Below are 14,937 nucleotides of genomic sequence, written 5' to 3'. Positions count from 1 at the left end.
TCCAAGCCACACACCATTCTAACTTAGAACTATACCTCCATTCCTTCACAGAACCATAGAAAAGTTACAGCACAGAAGGAGGCCATTCGGCCCATCTTCTCCATGCTAGCCCGAGGACACCCAGGTGCCCTTTCTAATCCCACCTTCCTGCACCCGGCCCATAGCCCTGCAGCCTACAGCACTTTAAGTACAGATCCAGGTACTTTTAAAGAGTTTAAAGTTTCTGCCTCTACCACCAACTTGGGTAGCGAATTCCAGACACCCACTACCCTCTGCGTAAAAAAGTTCTTCCTCATGTCCCCCCCCTACACCTTCTGCCACTTATCTTGAATCTATGACAACTGGTTCTAGAATTCTCCATCAAGGGAAACAATTTTATCCTATCCACTCTATCTATTCCCCTCATAATTTTGTACACCTCAATCAAGTCACCTCTCAGCCTTCTTTGTTCTAAGGAAAATAATCCCAACCTATCCAATCTCTCCTCATAGCTACACTTTTATAACCCTGGCAACATTCTTGTAAACCTCCTCCGCACTCTCTCCAGAGCTATTACGTCCTTCCTGTAATGTGGTGACCAGAATTGTACACAATACTCCAGTTGTGGCCTCACCAGTGTTTTATACAATTCCAACATTGTATCCTTACTTTTATATTCTATACCTCTGCCAATGAAGGAGAGCATTCCATATCCCTTCTTTACAACCTTGTCTACTTGAACTGCTGCCTTCAGGGACCTGTGTGATCAAAATCCTGGAACTTCCTTTTGAACAGCACTGTGGGTGTACCTGCCCCAGATGGACTGCAGCAATTCAAGAAGCAGCTTAGCACCACCTTCTCAAAGGTAATTAGGGATGGGCAACAAATGCTGGCCTTGCCGGAGACATCCTCATCCCATGAAAGAATTAAGGCTGTAAATAGTTGAGGTCCCAGCACTGATCCCTGTGGCACCTCACTAGTTAGTTTGCCAACCTGATAATGACCCATTTATCCAATCTCTGTTTCCTGTTAGTCAGCCAATCCTCTATCTATCCTCATGCATCACCCTAACACTATGAGCTCTCATCTGGTATAGTAACCTTTTACATGGCCCCTTATCGAATGCCTTTTGGAAATCCAAATACGCTACATATACTGGTTTCCCTTTATTTACCTTGCTTGTTACATCCTTGAAGAACTCTTATAAATTTGTCAAACACACTTCCCTTTCATAAAACCATGTTAACTCTGCTTGTTTGTATTATGATTTTCTGAGGGTCCTGCAGCTACTTTCTTAATAATGGATTCCAGAATTTTCCCAAGGCAGATATTAGACTAACTGCTTTCCATCTCCTTCCTTTCTTGGATAGAGATGTTACATTTGCAGTTTTGCAATCTGCTGGGACCTTTCCAGAATCTAAGGAATTTTGGAAGTTTATAACTGATGTATCCACTATTGCTGCAGCCACCTATTTTAAGACCCCAGGGTACAGGCCATCAGGTCCGGTGGATTTGTCAGTTCCAAGTCCCAGTAGTTTAGCTAGTACTTTTACTCTGGTGATAGTGATTATTTTAAGTTCTTCACTCCCTTTTGCCTCTTGCTTTTCGTGTATTCTTCTGTAAAGGTAGGAACAAAACACTTGTTCAAAGTCTCAGCCATTTCCTTGTTTCCCATTATTAATTCCCCAGTCCCATCTTCTAAGGAACCAACATTTACTTTCTTTTTATATACTTGTACATGTATATATACTTATTAAAAATATATACTTGCAGAAGCTTACTGTTTTTATATTTCTTGCTAGTTTATTCTCATTCTAATTTCTCCTTTTTTATTGGTCATCCTTTGCTAGTTTCTAAAATTTTCCCAATTTTATGACCTACCACTAGTCTTTGCAGCATAGTTCACCCATTCTTTCAAATTGGTACATTCCTTAGTTAGCCAGATATAGTGCATCCTTCTCAGAGTCTTTCTTTCTCAATGGAATATATCTGTGTTGAGAGTTATGAACTATCTCCCTAAATGTCTGCCAGTGCTTCTTTGCTATCTTACCTTTTAACCTATTTTACCAGTTCACTGTAGCCAACTCTGCCTTCACACCATTGTAATTGCCTTTATTTAATTTTTAAGACACTAGTTTTAGACCCAGGTTTTCACCCTCAAACTGAATGTGGAATTATTTCATGTTATGATCACTCTTTCCTAGAGGTTCCATTATTCAATTGTTTTCAACTGCCAATCGTTAAAAGACTGCTTGTTTCCACCTCAATTGAAATTATTCTTTGTTTTCACAGCTAAGTCCTTTTTTCTCATTTTCCGGCTTGCGGGGGTTGTTTCCCGCTTTTTGGCAGAGTCTTGCATTTTCGCTTCCTTTTTGGTTGGGGTTTCCCACCCAATATGGAGGATAGCACCATTTTGCGTGCCCTGTATGGCTTTTGAATCTCTTAATGTGCTTTCCATTCCCAGTGCTATATCTAGCACCTTCTTGAAATCCAAATTTGCTTTGGACAATAGTCTCTCCTGAATCGTGTCCTCATTCACACTGCACACTAAACGATTTCTGAACATGTCGTTTAGAGATGTACCAAACTCACAATGTTCCATTAACTGCTTCAAACTTGTTACACAGCATGCAACTGTCTCCCCCAGGTCTCTGTTTCCCGAGTTAAACTTGAACCTTTGCATCATTACTGAGGGCTTTGGTTGCTGATGACCCTTCACGAGGTCCACCAATTCATCAAAGATTTTTGAAGCTGGGGCACTGGGTGCCATCAAACTTTGAAGCAAGCCCCAGGTTTTACTCCCCCATAAGGACAGGAGGATCGCTTGGCTCTTCTCTTCCCCCGTAATCTAGTTCGCTTTAAAAATGAACGTAAGGTTTTCAATCTAATGAGACCAGTCATCCGTGGCTGGATCAAAAGGATCAATTCTTCTGAATTGCAGCATCCTGAGAGGGAATTACTTCTTAGATTCGAAAGGAACTTCTATTTACAATTACTGGGTGAGGTACAGTGCCGATTTTGTTTCACTAGATTTCTTCTGTTAAACTTGTTTTATCCTCATCACAAGTTTGTTGTGAATGGTAGCCGAGTTGGTACTGTTGATAAAGTTGATCAGCAGACATTTCTTAGGTTCTTTAATCAGTTAACTTCTTTAGTTTATTTACAAAGCTACTCAGCAGCAACTATACATGTGCTTTCACTTCAAACTATCGCTACACTACTCACTATTAACTACAGGGGTAGCCCGCGCTACTCTTCTACTGGGTACTAAAGATCATGTGATCTTCCTTAACAAGCATTATTCTTAAAGATATATTACACACTAAATAAAACCATAATTACCACACATGTATAATTACTACCACCCACTCAGTTGGTCTTCCAGCGATGGAGTAGGCCTGTGACAGTAGATGACCAGCCTGCTGTCGCTTCCTGCTTATCTGCAGACTCTAAGGCATCTTCTGTTCTTACTACCACCTGCTTAGTTGGTCTTCTAGTGATGGAGTAGGCCTGTGACAGTAAGTGTCTTCTTGATGTCTTCGTCTCATTGGTTTCTTCTCCAAGTGTTCTTCTTGTAATGAGGCCGGTTTTTATATGGTCTTTTTTGCATTATAGCATCAAGTTCTTCAATCTCGCCTTTTTGCCATCTCAGCAGTTTCTATATGTGGGTAGGGTCTTCTCACGGCCTAGTAATACAATCAACTGTTTTAGGACTCAGTAACACAATCAATTGTCTGTCATTGTTTGACGAAGCCCCACAATTTAGCAATGTCCATCTGTTTGTGTATCAGAGTTCTGCTGAGGTCAATTGGTTTATGATCAGTTTTGAACGCTCCATAAGTTTGCTGAACTCCATGGCTTTCTACATCTGTCAGTAATTCAGGGAAGCTCCATAACCAGCTTTAGAGCACATTTTCCAAAGTGCCCAATGTGGTAAGATCTATTTTATTAGTTTGAGCTGTATTAATCTAGTCTAGAGCTAGGAGGTCAGACAATTTTATTTTATTAGAGATTGTCATTCATTTCTTCAAATTAATGATATTCAGATCCTTAGACCAAATGTAACTCATGGACTGCAGCGGTTCAAGAAGGCAGCTCACCACCACCATCTCAAGAGCAATTAGGGATGGGCAATAAAAGTTGGCCTAGCCAGCGACACCCACATCCCATGAACAAATAATAAAAAGGGTTGTTTGATCTGTTCTCGTAAAACCTGTAAATTTTAGATGTAATGCAATTTCCTTTTTAACAAGAAAAATAATCACATTTTGAATTGTGCAAAGGTTGCCTTCAAATGAAATTTCCGCAGTATCAAGGTCATTTATATGAAAAATGCTTTTGTCTCTACGTTGCTGCTAGACAATTGGAACACATCCACTGTAAGGTTTTGGGGTTTTGTGGCATAAACTCCTTTTGATTCAAATATCCATGTTCTGAATTCTTAATTTAGAACAATAGGGTCCTCAGTTCGCTTGATAAAGGCAAAATACTGCGGATGCTGGAAATCTGAAACAAAAACAAAAAATGCTGGAAAAACTCAGCAGGTCTGACAGCATCTGTGGAGAGAAAGACAGAGTTAATGTTTCGAGTCCGTATGACTCTTCTTCAGAGCTCAAGGGAAGTAGAAATGTGATGAAATATATACTGTTTAAGGGGGGCGGAACAGGTGAAGCTGGATAGAGGTCTGTGATAGGTGGAGGGGAAGGAGAGATTGCGAAAGAAGTCATAAACAAAGATCAAAGGATTGTTAATAGTGGTGGTACTGGCTAATAATTAAGAGTGGAAAGCAGAATGTGATAATGGCAGGATCAGGGTAAGCACTCTGGAAGGTGACAAATGGTCCTAGTGGGAGTGGGGTGGGGGGTGGGGATGGTGGTGGGAAAAAAGATTGAAAATGTTAAAAGCTGGGGACAAAACAATGAATAAAAATGGAAATTAAAAAAATATATATAATAATGAAAATAAGTGGGAAAGAATAAAATAAATAAATAAAAATTGAAAAATAAAAATGAATAAGAAAAAGGGGAGGATCAAAAAGGGGTGGGGATGGAGGAGAGAGTTCATGATCTGAAGTTGTTGAACTCGATGCTAAGTCCGAAAGGCTGTAAAGTGCCTAGTCGGAAGATGAGGTGCTATTCCTCCAGTTTGCGTTGAGGACGGACATGTGGGTCTGTGAGCAGGGTGGTGTGTTGAAATAGCAAGCGACAGGGAGGTCTGGGCAATGCTTGTGGACAGACCAAAGATGTTCCACAAAATGGTCACCCAGTCTGCATTTGGTCTCTCCAATGTAGAGGAGATTGCATTGGGAGCAGCGAATGCAGTAGACCAAATTGAAGGAGGCGAAAGTGAAATGCTGCTTCACCTGAAAGGAATGTTTGGGCCCTTGGATGGTGAGGAGGGGGGAAGTAAAGGGGCAGGTGTTGCACCTTCTGCAATTGCATGGGAAGATGCAGTGAGAGGGGTTGAGGTGTTGGGGGTGATGGAGGAGTGGACCAGTGTGTCCTGGAGGGAATGGACCCTATGGGATAAAGTGATGGTCTGGCTTCACACTCACTGGACACATTTGTGATGTCTGTGCCTCAATAGTGCTTGTCATTGCTGCCAGAGTGTCATGGGCAGGCGTCACAGAGTTTTGTCATTCTCTCTGTGCACTCTCAGCATCTTTGAGGTGGGACTGCCTCCCATCTCTTCAGCATCTGTGACCAGTAACTCTTTGCACCTGAAGGGGTTGGGTGCTGAAGGCTGACAAAGGATTAGGTGCATTTAAAGTTTCATGGTATGACCCAGATCACAGGGCACAAGTGAAGTGCCCTCAGACAGACAGGAGTCAGACATTCACAGAGGCTATGTGAAGATCTATGGAGTGTCTTCACTGCATGTTGTCATCATCCTCCTGGAATCTAGCGACTATTAGGGCCTCTACTATGTCTCCATGACAGGAGCCTGAGCACTGGGGGTATGTGCACTGCCATTAGCCACACAGGAGTCAAACGTTTGCAGATGCCAGGTGAGGATGTCAGGACTGTCCTCACTGCATCTCGTCATCATCCTCCTCAAATCTTGCTGCTATGAAGATCTCTTGAGTGCACCTGCATCATCTGGCCAGTGAGATGGCCTCATTGCTGGCATCCTCACCCTCGAGGACCTCATCGTCATCATACCCTTTGACGTCCTCCTCATTGGAGGGTACATGCAGCACCCCCATCTCCTCCTCAGCCAGGTCCTCCCCCTGTTGCAGCGCCAGGTTGTGGACAACGCAGCAAGTGATAATGATGCACAACACCCTCTGGAGACTCCACCGGTGCAGTGCTCCACTGGACTTGTCGAGACACCGGATCATGATTTTTAAAATGCTTATCGTTTGCTCCACCAAAGTCCAGGTAGCGGCGTGAGCCTCCTTATACCGTCACTATGCTGCAGCCTGAGGCCACCTGTTGGATCCAGTGCCCTTGTTTGTTGGGGCTAAAGGATGCAGGTTGCAGGCTTGTTTCAGGGTGACTGAGTTGGTACCAAGACAGAGAGGAATAGTAGACCGTTCTTAGAAGAAACACACTCAGCAGCTACATTTGTGTGCTTACAACTCAAAACTCTGTCTTTATTCTTCAGACTCTAAGGGCGGAATTTTCCAAGCCTGTTGGTGATAGGCGGTGTGTGCGGAAAATATGGAGGGACCCACTTCACGATGGTGTGAAAGCAGGTCGCCATCTTCCGCTCGGCCCGCCAGCGTTTCCTGCCACTGGTCGGAAGGGAGCTAATTCCCACCAGGCACTTGGAACCCCGCTGACTCGTTCGTCCACGTCGGTGGGAAAGCACGCCGATGTGTTTCACAACAGCACGCACAACAGCGACGTGCACCTGGCGGCCGTCACTTTGGTGGCCGATGAGGTGGCTGAGCAACAGCGTTCACCCCAGCTCACCCATTGTTTACAGGTCTCAGGGGTGCCCGGGGGGCAGGGGACACTGATGTCTGGCCCCGTGGGCGGCTGCTGAGGGGTGGGGGAGTCCGGGGGAAAGTGCTGGCCAGCCTCGGAGGCACCTGCTGAAGGGTGGTTAAGTCCTGCCCTGGTGCTGCATCCCGCGCACAGGAATCAAAGTGGGGGGCAGGGTAAGTGAAGGAAATGGCCTCACATTGGGGACACCTGTATAAACTGACCATGCCTCAGCAACTAAGGCAGATCGGGTGCAGCCACAGTGATATGATTGGGGTCAGGCTCCTAGCCTGCCAGCCCATGCAAGCAACGTGAAGGCACCAAAAGGCCACCAAGCATTCCATACCTTACCCTGCAGCCCCCCTCCCTCTCACCCCCCTGGCATAGACTTCGAGTCTGCCTCCATTTTATTGGACCATGGAGCAGTTGGACTGCACATATTGTACAATCTCCTCACCAACACTGGCCATGTAACAGTCACTGCTGGAGGCGCTCACAGCCTCTTGCAATCTCGGCATCCTGGCTTGGACCAGCCATACAGCGCACTCATCTCTGGCCATCCAGGGGTGACCAGCACTCTCCAGGAAGCATTAAGGGGCGGTCACACAGGGCCAGGAAAGGTGCTAAGTACAGCCATGATAACCACGTCTCCCTCATTTTCATGCTGCAGGAAGACTATGTCAGGATCATGGATCCTGGTGACCTAGCTTATGCCTGATGACCTACAGAGACAGTAGAAGACAGAGGAGAGAGTGACTGAGGCACCTGGCCGCGTAAAGGCAGGAGCAGCAACCTCAGGAAGAAGGGGTAGCAGGGGCTCCCGCACACACTGCCCAGGAGCGATAGTGAGCCATGGCTGGTCTACATCCAGCAACACCCAGGATCTATAGCCACTGCCTGTCATTCCTGCTGATGACTGAGAACCAGTGTCGCTGATGACTGAGCATGTCTAGGGACCTGGTGGCTCACATCTGCCACTTACTGCAGGACTTGGCGCCAAGAGGACATGAAGGGCATCCACTGCCAGTGGCTGTGAAAGTGACCGTGATGCTCAATTTCTATGCCGGTAGCTCCTTTCAGGGATCCACAGGTGACCTCTGTGGGATTTCACAATCCGCCACCCACAAATGCATCCATCACAGATACCATCTTCTCCATGGGCACAACTTTGTGCATTTCGCCCGGGACTGGGACAGCCAGGATGCAAGGGCCATTGGATTCGCCCTGATCTCGTGATTCCCACAGGTGCAGGGTGCGATTCACTGCTCTCATGTGGCGCTCAGGTCTCCATTGCTACACACAGTGGACTACATCAACCACAAGGGCTTCCACTCACTGAACGTGCAGCTGGTATGCGACCACCAGTAACGCATCCTGCAGGTATGCACACGATTTCCAGGGAGTGTGCACGACGCCTACATCCTGACTTGCTCGCAGATCCCTGCAGTCTTCCAGGGTCCACAGAGGCTGCAGGGTTGGCTCCTTGGGGACAAGGACTCTCCGCAGAGGCTGTGGCTGACGACACCCGTGCGGTGGCCTCAGACTGCAGCAGAGCGATGCTATAATGAGGCTCAAGCAGCTGCTCGCAGCTTAGTGGAACAGACCATGGGGATGCTGAAGATGAGGTTCCGGTGCCAGGACCAGTCTGGTGGACCCCTGATATACAGTCCACAGAGGGTGTCACGCATCATCGCTGTCTGCTGCGTCCTTTACGACCTGGCGCTGCAACGGGGAGAGGAGCTGGCTGAGGAGGAGATGGAGGAAAAAAAAACAAAAAACTGTGGATGCTGGAAATCCAAAACAAAAACAGAAATACCTGGAAAAACTCAGCAGGTCTGGCAGCATCGGTGGAGAAGAACAAAGTTGACGTTTCGAGTCCTCATGACCCTTCAACAGAACTGTTTTTCCAGGTATTTCTGTTTTTGTTGAGGAGATGGAGGAGCTGCATGTCTCCTCTGATGAGGAGGACGCTGACGGGGATGAGGGTCTCGTACTGACTAGGCAAGGCAGGTGTACTCGGGAGGCCCTCATAGTTGCCAGATTTGTGGAGGATGACGACGACATGCAGTGAGGTGTCCCCATAGATCCTCACATCGCAGTTTGTGCTTATTGCAGCGCCAATACCCTCTATGAGAATGCTCCTGTCGTGGAGATGCAGTGGAGACCCTAATAGTCGCTCGATCGTAGAAGGATGATGACAGCATGCAGTGAGTACACACCATAGATCTTCATATAGCATCTGAGAATGTCTGACTTCTGTCTGGCCGGGGGCAGCTTGCTTGTACTCCATGATCAGGGCCAACTCAGAGATGCAGCCATGAAACTTTAGATGCATCTGATGCTGTGTCCTCCTTCAGTACCTCAGCCCTTCAGGAGCTGATGCACAGCATCACATGCTGGCAGATTCTGGTGTGATGGAGGCCATCCCCACCTTAAAGGTGCTGAGAGCACGCAGAAAGAGTGAGAGAACACTGGTGCCTGCCCACTACATTCTGGCGGCAATGACCAGCACTGCCAAGGTGCAGGCATCAGTAATGTTTCCAGGGAGTGTGAGGCTGGATCATCACTGTGGTCTGAAGGCTGTACAGAGCACAGGGAAGAGGCCATGGACTAAGACACCTGCCTTTTATCTTGTGCAGAAAGGTTTCACATCTGAGTGACACAAACATTGCTCATCAGAACAAGGAGCCATAGGCAGGGGGACATTCTTTCATTCTTTGAAGTTTATTGACAATAGTGAACATTATGTACAAGTGATTAACACCCGTACCCATGCTATGCAACTATATCCTTTTAACCTTCCCAATCCTGCCGCTATGTTTTGATGCTCCCCGGATAACTATAGCAGAGGCGGAGTCAGCCTGCTGACTGTGACACCCTGTCTGTGATGACTTTGGCAGGCGTCCTCTGGAGGGCTGAGACTTGGAGGGCCCCGGCCTGCTTTCAGGGTCCTGCTGTGTGGCAGTGGCACCCTCCTCGGCATGTGAAGCTGGATCTGTGGAGGTCACAGGAATAGGGGATTCGGCTGATCCGGTCATTCTCAGAGTCACCTGGGTGGATGGCCTCGGAGTGTGTGAAAAGAGTGACTTACCCTTGTGGAATGGAGGAGATCATTCATCCTTTTGCGGCACTGGGTGTCTATCCTCCTCTGCAGGGTGTTCGCGCTGACCACCACTGCCACCACCTCTCAAGCCGGGTTGGTGACATTGCTGCCCATCCTGCAGCCAAAAAGCACACCCCGGCAGGCCTCCATGACATCCAGCAGTTGCTCGAGGGACCCATCGTTGAAGCGGGGCTGCTGCAGTCTTTTTGCCTTTGCTGGCCATGTCTCCCAGGCAGCAGTGGTGAGCTTGTGGCAATGAGCGCTTTGCTGGTGGCTGCCTTTTAAAGATGGCAGCTGGTGTGATGCAACAGTGGGGCGATGGTGAGTGGGCAAATTAGAGCCCGCCCTCCATGGAAACAGTGTGTTTCGCAGGAGTGAATAAATAATGAGGTGGTCTTGGGAAGATGCGGTGTGAAAACCCACCATTTTCTTCGGTGGGTAGGGCTCCATTTTACCTGCCCACTACCGCAGTTACTGCAATTCTGGGAAAATTCAGCCCTAAGTCAAGACTACTGACCAGAGAGGTAGCCTACACTACTCTGCTATTGGGTACCAAGATCATGTGATCTTAAATGACAACATTTGTCTCAATTTTAATTATTTTTATATATATATGAAAAAATGTCCAGTGTAGAAAGGCAAAGTATTTTCCAATTTAAAAAACACATACGCACATTACAAGTAAAAGTCCAACTTGGTGGCCACTGTTTTGCAGCCTTTGTCTGAATAGATCTTTTCATTCTGGGGAAAGTACGTCATTTCATTGGCTATTTCAGTCACGATCTGCTCATCCTCCTCGTAACCTCGGGCTTTCATTTGTATATTACACATCAGATTGCCACACCGCCGCAAGGGTGTCATCAGCCACTTCCTCTGTGGGTAGCCCTTGTCTCCAAGGAGCCAACCCTGCAGCCTCTGTGGATCCTGGAAGATGTCAGGGATCTGAGACCTGCTGAGGATGTAGGAGTCATGAATGCTCCCTGGGAATCATGTGCAGACCTACAGGATGTGTTGGTGGCAGTCACAGTCCAGCTGAACATTCAGCGAGTGGATACCCTTGCGGTTGATGTAGTTAACTGCTTGTTGCCATGGAGATCTGAGCACCATGTGAATGCAGTCTATGGCATCCGGCACCTGTGGAAAACCAGAGATCTATGCAAATCCCAGTGCTCTTGCTTCCTGGCTTTCCTGATCCCAGGCGAAATTCACAAAGTTCTGTGCCTTCGCGAAAATGGCTCCCATGACCTCCTGGATACATTTGTGCATGGAGGCTTGTGAGGTCCCAAACAGGTCTCCTATGGAGCCCCGAAAGGGGCCACTGGCGTAAAAATTGAGCACTGCGGTCACTTTCATAGCCACTGGCAGTGGATGTCCTCCATGTCCCCTTGGTGCCAAATCCTGCAGCAGACGGCATACGTGACCAACAAGTTCCCTAGACATGTGTAGGTCTTCGGTGACACTGGTTCTAGGTCTACTGCAGGAATGACAGGCGCCATCTATAGACCCTGGGTCTAATGAGGCTCCTTACGAGCAACGGCTCACTGTGGATCTTCAGCTGCATGCAGAGCAGGCCCTGTTGCCCCTTCATCTTGAGGGAGGTGCTCCTCCCTTTGCCAAGCCAGACACCTCCGCTGCTGTCTTCATCTACCACTCTGCTCCCTGTAAGCCATGATCCTGCTGTTCTTCCCCTGCAGGATCAAAGAGAGAGAGAGACGAGTGGGTTAACATGAGTGTACTAAGAACCTCTCATGGTGAAGCCTGAAGGCCCCTTACACATGCAGGAGAGTGCTGGCCGCCACTTGGATGGCCAGTGTGTAGTGGGCTCATTGTGCACTACATTCATTGCAGTGCATTTTTCTTTACTAGTTCATTGGATGTGGGCGTCACTGGTTAGGCCAGCATTTATTGCCCATCCTAATTGTCCTCACTCAGAGGGCATTTTTAAGAGTCAACAACATTGCTGTGGGTCTGGAGTCACATGTAGGCCAGACCAGGTAAGGACAGCAGATTTCCTTCCCTAAAGAGCATCAGTGAACCAGATGGGTTTTTACAACAATTGGTAATGGTTTCATGGTTATCATTAGACTTTTAATTCCAGGTCCTGCAGGATCCAAGACTTTATTGAATTCAAATTTAACCATCTGCCATGCTGGGATTCAAACCCAGGTCCCTAGAGCATTACCCTGGGTCTCTGGAATATTGGCCCAGTGACAATACCACTATGCCACCACTTCCTTCCACTTGACCAAATGTCGGCAGCTTTGGCCACGGAACTGCATGCTGTGCTCTCAGTTCAGGCGTAGGCATTCTCCTAACCCGCACTGCAAGGCTGCACTGTTAGCGTGAACCATGATGGATACAGATCCAAACCTTAATAAAGACATTGCAAGGGGCTGTGAAAGCCTCCACCACTGATTGTACCATGGCCGCCTTTCGCAAGTGGATTGTACATCTTGCCCAGTCGGCCAATTGTTCTGCTGCCTCCTAAAACGCACAATAATTTGCAGTCTGCGCCCGAGGGTTGAAAAGCCCTGGAGCATTTGGTGGCACTTTCATGCTTTTATGTTGCCTGAGTGGGCAGAAAAGCTTCACATGCTACTCTAAGCATGTCAATGGAGCTGTGGAAGAATGCTCACTTTTGACAAGCTTTTCCAATTGCATGGCCACTTCCCTTACACCCCCATTTGCCCAACACCCAGCATGAGCTTGAGTATTTCCTTCAGCCTTTGCTGCATTTCCCCCTCCAACCCCCAATACCCCGACCCCACCTCACCCCACCCCAGCCTAACCTGCAATGGAGCCCTTGCCCTGGCACTGCAATGAAAGCCAGCCAGGAAAAAGCCACTTGACTGTTGCCGCTGCCAATGCACAGCACCTCATCCTTGGTGTCCAACTGGTGATGTTCACAAGCACTGCGCAAGGCTGTGTGCACTCACTTCCGAGTTCCCCTTCAAGTTCAGTTCATCAGGTACACGCCTTTGAAAGGCAGTCGTGAAGCAAGCTGTTCTGACATCGCAGCCGACATGGGCGGTAAATTTAACATGTGGGGATGATTCTGGCGAGCAGGGCTTATAATTAGATGCAAATGTATTAAAATGATGTTCCCGTCGTGTGGCGGTGGGAGATGCGGCCCGCTATTGACTGGTGGAGTGGACAATCGCATACGGGTTTCACAATTAGGTAAAATCGATTTTTGGCCTTCTCGCTATATTGTTCCCCCCACCGACCAACACTAACGGGGCTGGAAAATTCCAGCCATAATGTCAGAAAAGATGTCTTTTTATAATATAGGTGTTCTGTCCTACAGATATAGTTCATAGATTAAGGCGTTTAATAAACCTAAGTCTGATTCAAAGACATGATTGTTTTTTTTTAAAGATAAGGTGTCATCCTCAGTCTAAGCTGCAGAGTTGAAACCTTTTACTTATTTCTTTAAAGCTGACAAAGAGGCCCTCAATTGCACACAGTGCAATTAAGACAAATGCAACTGCTTGAATCCAGATATTTTGGCACCTTTAAAGTCATTGGGCCGTAACTTCCTCAGGGTGGCAATCAGTGTCAGGCTGCCACTCCGTGCCCGATTACTTATGTCAATTTATTTCCGATGCTATCTCGCCCAACCTTCCAGACGAGATTCAGGCAGTGCAGTGCGTCCCCAGGGTCTAGGGTCGAAATCCAGCTCTGTTGATGTGAAGGAGGCTACATCCCTTTTTTTTATGGCAGGAGCTGCTGTAAATCATATAAGTTAAATATCCATTGAAATTTAAAGGTTCTTAACAGGCCAGGGAGAAGGTAAGAGGCTGAGGTAAGTAGGAAGGATTTGGGGAGGTTGGGGGGGGGATCGGAGGTCAGGGAGGGGTCAGCGGATGGTGGGGTGGTTTGGACGTCGGGGAGGTCAGCGGGGGTCCCAGGGTGGCCGGAGGTTGGGACTGTTTGAGAAGTGGTTGGGGGTTGGTTGTAGGCTGGGGTATTCGGGTCTCAGGCCTTGGGGGTCAGGTCTTGAGTCTCAGGGGTGGGGGTTGGGTCTCAGGACTTGGGGGAAGTCGGGTCTTGGGCTTTGGGGGGTGGGGGTGAGGGTGAGGGTTGTGTGGGGCTTGGGTCTTGGGTCAGGCCTTGGGTTGGGTCAGGCTTGGCCGGGGTTTTGGGGGGCGGGGGGGGCGGTGTGGAAGGTGGGAGTAGTCCCCGTGGGGGTGGGGTGAATTCTGTGGGGTGTGGATAATCAGGGTTGTGGGGAGTCCACTGGGGAATTTGGGGGTGGTGTGGGCGTATTCCCATGGGTGGGGTAGCTTGGGTTGGGTGGAGACCCCTCGGGGGTCAGGGAGTGGGGAAGTCACATGGGGGTCGGTCCGTCTCTGTAAAATAGTTCTCAGAAGATAGAAGTGGTTTTGATCCTTCTAATTTTTTTCTGAGTGACTATTGGTGTAACCCAGTGGGAACCACTTGAAGTTTGCGATTTAAGTTGCATTTTCGGATGGTCCCCAGTGCAGTGCAATTGCCCAGAGGAAGCTGCCCTTCTAGGCAATTGCTGTGCAAACCTTTCCTGGGAACTTCCGATGGGAATTCCCCAGTGTGTCTTTGGAGTATCCCCCAAATATGCCGCTGGGCGGCTCAGAACAGTTTTTTGCAAGTATCTGCCTTCCTGCTTCCAGGCTACCTTAACTGTAAATTGTCTCACTAGCAGAAATTCAAACTGAACCATTTAAAAGGTGCTTAAGACAAAAATCATAAATATTAGTTCAACCAATACAGAATCCCTTAGAATTTAACATTATCAAAACCTTACAACATCCAACCCAAATAGCCAAGTTGCCCCATCTTGAACTATCATATATCAGACTAAAATTGCAACCTGTGAGATAATTAAATTCTTTATATGATTTTGCATGCAATTTTAAAATTGGATTACGTTGCTTTCCAAATAGCACT

This window comes from Cetorhinus maximus, chromosome 5 (assembly GCF_964194155.1).
Source record: "Cetorhinus maximus chromosome 5, sCetMax3.hap1.1, whole genome shotgun sequence".
Lineage (NCBI taxonomy): Eukaryota > Metazoa > Chordata > Chondrichthyes > Lamniformes > Cetorhinidae > Cetorhinus > Cetorhinus maximus.
This window is presented reverse-complemented; position numbering follows the sequence as displayed.